Source organism: Manacus vitellinus, unplaced genomic scaffold, assembly GCF_001715985.3.
Source record: "Manacus vitellinus isolate BGI_N305 unplaced genomic scaffold, ASM171598v3 scaffold_60_pilon, whole genome shotgun sequence".
Lineage (NCBI taxonomy): Eukaryota > Metazoa > Chordata > Aves > Passeriformes > Pipridae > Manacus > Manacus vitellinus.
In genome coordinates, this window is record NW_021940687.1 from 1852028 (window position 1) to 1857921 (window position 5894).

At 43.6% G+C, this 5894-nt stretch overlaps 1 pseudogene; it reads left to right on the forward strand.

The window, feature by feature from the left end:
- Nucleotides 1–1950: 1950 nt before the first annotated feature.
- LOC103763447 lies at nucleotides 1951–4217 on the forward strand (annotated as a pseudogene).
- The last annotated feature ends 1677 nt before the right edge of the window (nucleotides 4218–5894 follow it).

The window sequence follows — 5894 nt, forward strand, 5'->3', positions numbered from 1 at the left end:
GTGCTGCCTCCTCCCCAGTGTGGGGTGTAATTCAGGCTCTGCTCTGTGTTCTCAGCAACCAGATGGCAGCAAAGAATCCTGCAGGACCTGGTGCTATTTCAGCCCGGGGAATTGCATTTTTATTCCATGAACTCTCCTTCCTTGGCTCCAGCTCAGCCAGTCCTGGCTCTTACGTGCTCTCCAGTGCAGAGCACTTTGTGTGACCTCCCTGAAAAGCAGCGCTGCCTCCCTGAGCCCCAGCTCTTGGGAGGGGCTTTGCTCAGGAGAGTCTATGCTGGGACAAACCCAGTCCACTGACTTGGTGGGGCCACTGTTGTGGATACCAGGAAGATGGTAAAACTTCCCAGGCACCACCTTGTTAAGTGGCAAAGCTCTGCACAGCCCAGGAACTGCCTCAGTATCACTGTTCAGCTGCCAGTCTGGGCTTCCTGGGAGGCCAGTTCTGGAGAAAGGCTGAAAACTTCAGCAGGGACAACATGCTGGGACGTGGTGCAGCTTCTCTGCCAAAATGCCTCTTGCTGTTTTCCACCAGCATTTCAACAATACAATACTCTTCCCACAGATACCAGTCACCAATATTTTCAATAAATATCTGATATTACAGCCAAAACTACCACATTACTGCTTTGCTTCATTTCTGTGAGTGAACACAACTCTCATTTCATAATGCTCCAGTTATTAGTAGAACAAGAGTTTTGTGTGTGCAAAGCTGAAGATGAAAATTCATCCTCCAAGACATGAGACATAGTTGATTTCTCCTGTGGAACTAGCATTCTAATTCTTGCATTACAAGCTGATAATAAAGCCAATACTTCAACAGATGAACAACACCATCTCAAGTCAGCACAGACATCATTTTTTCAGCCAGAAGCCCATCTTGAGATTTTTAATATTTTACTGAATTATTAGAAAACTGCAACATTTCCCAATGCCTACATGCTTCTAACATGCTTTGAACTTAAGAACCCATTAGTGTATAAAGAAAAAGTCCAGTTCTATTCCCCAGATATCCCAGGCTGTCTGAAAATCTTAGTCACAGAAAAGACATTCTGTCCAGGAGCGAATGACGTATTGCATTTCTTTGAAAGCAGCACATAATCAGATTCTCCTCAGCAGCTGCAAATCCATTTCTGCTGAAACAACCAACTTTCTCTCCAGATTTTTTTCACTATGAATTTCCCAAGAGATGAGTAGATTCACTGGTACCCTGACTCTTTGTAAAACAGCAGGAAAAACTTGACCAGTTAATCACATTGGCTGCTCTGTACTGCTATAACCTGGTCCAAATGAGGAGATGCAGATTCCCCAGGAGTCAAAAGTATCCATGTCCAGGTTAACCCCTCATAATCCTCCAAGTATTACTCTCTGGCTTGCTCAAGCTCCTCTTTACAAACCTGTGCCAAAAGCAGGGAGGCCTGGAAATGCCATCCACTACCTCCATCAAATCACATCGACAGATTTATTCACTGACATCTGCCAGTGCCACATTTGAAGTGCTGCTGCTTAATTACCTACTGCTCCAAACATTAGGCTTGAAATGAAGAAACTTTAAAAAAAAGATGTTAATGGACATTGCAAAGGGATCTATCCCATTAGGTCACTTCTTCCACTGCAGTACTCCTGCAAAAGAGCATTTAGAAATCCAGTCCTAGAGAATACCTGGACCACTGCAGGAACCCTGCAAGAAATAGCACATAGCATAACATGTGGAAAAGGTGTCCTGTCAGGACGGCTGGGGAGACAAATCCGGCGATTTGTCTCGGCTCAATAATTAACAGTGAGAACTGAGATGGAGCCCGACAGTCCTTCCCAGCTTTTACCAGGAGGCATACAGGAGTCCTTGAGTGTACTCAGTTCTCTCAGTGTGATCCAGAGGAAAGGGTAGAAGCTTGTGGAAGTTTCCACAGGGTTTGCAGAGACTCTTCTGTTTGGGCTGGTTGTGAGGAGGGCATGGATGGAGTGATCCCCTTATGGAAATGCAGTGAAAACAACCACTGGTAAAAGACTGGGATTCCTGAAGTATTCCACAATCCAGAACATCTTCAAGGGAGCTAAATACTATCCTCTTCCCATTCTAATGTGATCTTTCTACTAAGGGAGGGGAACCTGACCACGCTGAATCACACGTGCCATATACACACATGTATCTATATACACTCCCAAAATCCCAAGATATTTTGTGCACAAAGCTTTCCAGCATTACTGGTGCATTTACATGTATAAATTGACAATAACACATTTGGAATACTCAAAATTAAGGTATTAAATCCTGATTTACTTGTTTAGCAGGTAAGATTCCAGTGTATTAGCCACACTACTGCACAGTTTGACTGTACCTTTTCTTTCCCATTCCTGAAAATCTGTATTGTTACGGGTTTTCACTACACTATCAAAACTCTTTCCTGTGCCTGTAGGTCTCACCATGAAACACTTCCCATCAATTTTGCTAACCTCTTCATTATAGCACCATTTCAAAATTCAAAGTTAAGAGTACAAACATAGGTCTAAACTACTTTATTTCTGGATGGCAAAAAATGAGGGCTTGGAAAATATGAAGGGAATACAGCAGATGGAGAAAAATGAAAAATGAGTTCCAGAGAATGCATCATTTTCCAAAGTGGTTCTTATATTTGTTCCACAAACAATATAGAGCTACCTCAGGGTTTGCCTTACGTGCATTGTTACACTACTTTATCACCAAGAGCGTTTGTGTCCCTTTTATGAAATACTCGGGGAAAATTATATTGCTGCAGCCTGCAACTGGAAGCTATAAAACTTCCTAATGCAGGAAGGAATATTGCAGTTGTCTCGATAATTGTAACCTCAATTAGCATGCTAATACAGGTAACAGTGAGCCCCAAACTTGTTCAGTCTGAGGGAACTGTAACCAAACTCCTGGGCTCTGTTCACAGCAGTGCTGCAGTGCAGCCTCAAGGTCACGCTACAAGGAAGAGCTACAGAATCATGAAGCACTGCAGCTCCTTGCAGCCCTGTTAGGAAAACACTGTACCAAAGAGTTACTGTTTACAGTTGTATTTATTCTGTTTGCTTCCTGTCTTAATACCTGACATCACTGTATTAATTTTCAGCCCATAACTCCTGGAAACATCTCCTTGTTCACATATTTTCACAGAAATAACATTCTCTAGAACTATCACTCTTTTCAAAAAGTTGTTAAGTGTCAGTGCTGAAGGGAGATTTTGGGATATAAGAAACATCTAAAAGCAAATGAGCTCCAAATACATGAGACCTTTACACACAGCTACTAGTTAAAAAAAAAGTGTGAATCCAGACTTAACTTTTTGCTTTTCACAAATTTTGACATGTGGCTAAGGTGGTTTAGCAAGGGCTTCTCAGTATTCTGAATTTAGACTGCAAGGCCAAGATGCAAACATTATTGGCATCACCCACAGCCAAGTGCAATCTTCCCACCTGAATCTTCCTGAGCTGCCAGCTGGCTCTAGCATCTTTTACCATCTCTTGGATTTAGAGCTCCCATACTGTATTTCTACGCCCAAGGCTCAGGCCCAGCAGGCAGGAGGGTGCCCTGGCAGCAGTGGCACAGTGCATGCGGGGTGTGCTGTGCCCACGGCTCCCACAGCTCAGCACCACCATCAGAACTTCTCCACCACTGCTTTGTGCAGCAACACAACAGGAAAATACTGGCCAGAACTTGGAGGAGGACCAGAGTCAGAGCCTAAATGAGCAGAAGGCTGAAATCAGCTCTGCTGAAAAACTGTTAGCTGAAGAAAAGACTAAACTGGAAGAACAACTAAAGGAAGTCACTGACAAGTACAAAAGTGTGCCTTGGTAGATGTGGAAAATGTGAGGCAAAGAAGCCAGAAACTGGTAGAAGAGGCAAAGTTATACGGGATCCAGAGCCTCTGTAAGGACTTACTAGAAGTTGCAGACATACTGGAGAAAGTAACAGAAAGTGTTCCAAAGGAAGAAATTAAGGATGATAATCCTCATTTGAAGAGCTTATATGAAGGTCTTGTTATGACAGAAGTACAGATTCAGAAAGTGTTTAAAAAACATGGCCTGGTCAGAGCGGTTCCTGTTGGAGCCAAGTTGGATCCCTATGAACACAAAGCATTGTTCCATCCTGCCATGGAAGGGAAGGACCTGGCACCACTGCATTAGTATCCAAGACTGGCTATGAGCTGCACGGGTGTACTCTGTGGCCTGCCTTGGTGGGTGCTGGGAAAGACCCTTAGCTGCTCAATCTGAGAATTTAAAATGCCATACAGCTATTAAACAGTTGGATGGTTTTTGTCTCACACCATGCTTTCCTCGTTCCTCTGCTCCCAGAGAGGTTTAAATGGTTTTTTTGGGGGTTTTGTTGTTGTTGTTTGTTTGTTTTAAATATTGAGACTGGCTGTGGCACTTAGGGCCATGGTCTAGTAACCACAACAGTAGTGGATCAAGGGTTGGATTGATGATCTCGGAGGTCCTTTCCAACTCGGCTGATTCTATGATTATATGATAGCCAAGATGAATAGGGCTCAGTCTTTTCTTTCCCTGCTTCATCTGTGTCCTCATAGCTTTCAGCTCAGTGTACAAACACTGCTCATTCTGAAATGACTGTGATGGCTGAAAATCGTCCAGAAAAATCTTCAGTTTTGGCCAGAGAGAAATAAACACCCAACCCTGAAAAATCAGCATTTGATTGTATGTGCTACTGGTACACATGGAAGCTTTACTGTGATATCAAAGAACTTCTGAAACTCTTCCTTCCCAGCCTCAATTTTTAAAAAGGAAGCTGGTGCAGTACATTTTGGAAGGGGCATGCAGAAAGATCTAGCATTGGCAGAAATCAAACCATGACCTCCTGTACCTCAGCTGACTGCCTTCATCTCAAGACTGCAATGGGATCTCTGTTGGGGTGTGGGACCCAGCTGAGGGCAGCACCTCTGAGGAACAGGGACAGCTAAATGTATCCCAAGTGGCACTGCCAGCCAGCACGGCTCTGGCACTCAGTCAGACCTTGGCTTTGTCAACAGCCCTCTTGATTTCAGCACTGAACTCGTAAAATAAGAGAATAAGCACAGGACTCACCATCTGGCCCTCTGTGGATATCCAAAATGCCATAAAGCTGCAGTTCCCGAGGAAAATTTTATTTTATGACTTGTTAATGACTTCAGATCTCAAACTTACCATTTGCTCTAATGCTCATTAAATTTAATATTTAACCTGGCTGGCTGGTTGCATTGTCACAACTTCTTGTCAGAAATCAATGCAACCCCCTTTCTAGCTTGCTCAGTCCCTGTCCCTCAGGCTAAACAGCCTCACTTGCAGGCATTACTAGCCTAGAGGAGAACAAGTATGCACAACTGAACCTGACTATGGAAACAGGTGATAGCTGTACAGAAACCATGAAGGGAGCAGCTTTCATTTAGGGGGTCAGGGAGGCAGTGAACTTTCTGTATAGACATCTGAAAGCAAGGTTTGCAAGTTCAGCATCGACGGCATGCCTGGGTTTTAATCTTGCTTCAGCTGACTAGATAATAAAGAACTAGAAAACACCTTCATAAAAGCCTTAAATCATGGCTGAAGGACCAACAAAGCCATTTGAATGGCTGCACCTCCCAGATCTCTTTTTTAATTACCTATTCCTCAGAGGCTGGCATCTAATTGTTCCTTGCATCGATCCAGTCTGTCCCAGCCACCTCGCCTGACAGGCTGCTACAGCACTGCCAGCATTCCTTATGTTCCCAGGGATACTCACTGGCCCCATTTGTACTTTGAATGGCATTGTCTGCAGCTACCATATCCATTTCCAGCTTCAATTTCCATTGAGTAACAGAGAATCTGAATTATTAAAATTAGAAGTCAGGAAGATGCTGTCATTGCATTTATTTTTTGCCTTGCTGTACCTCTCCTTTGAACATGGT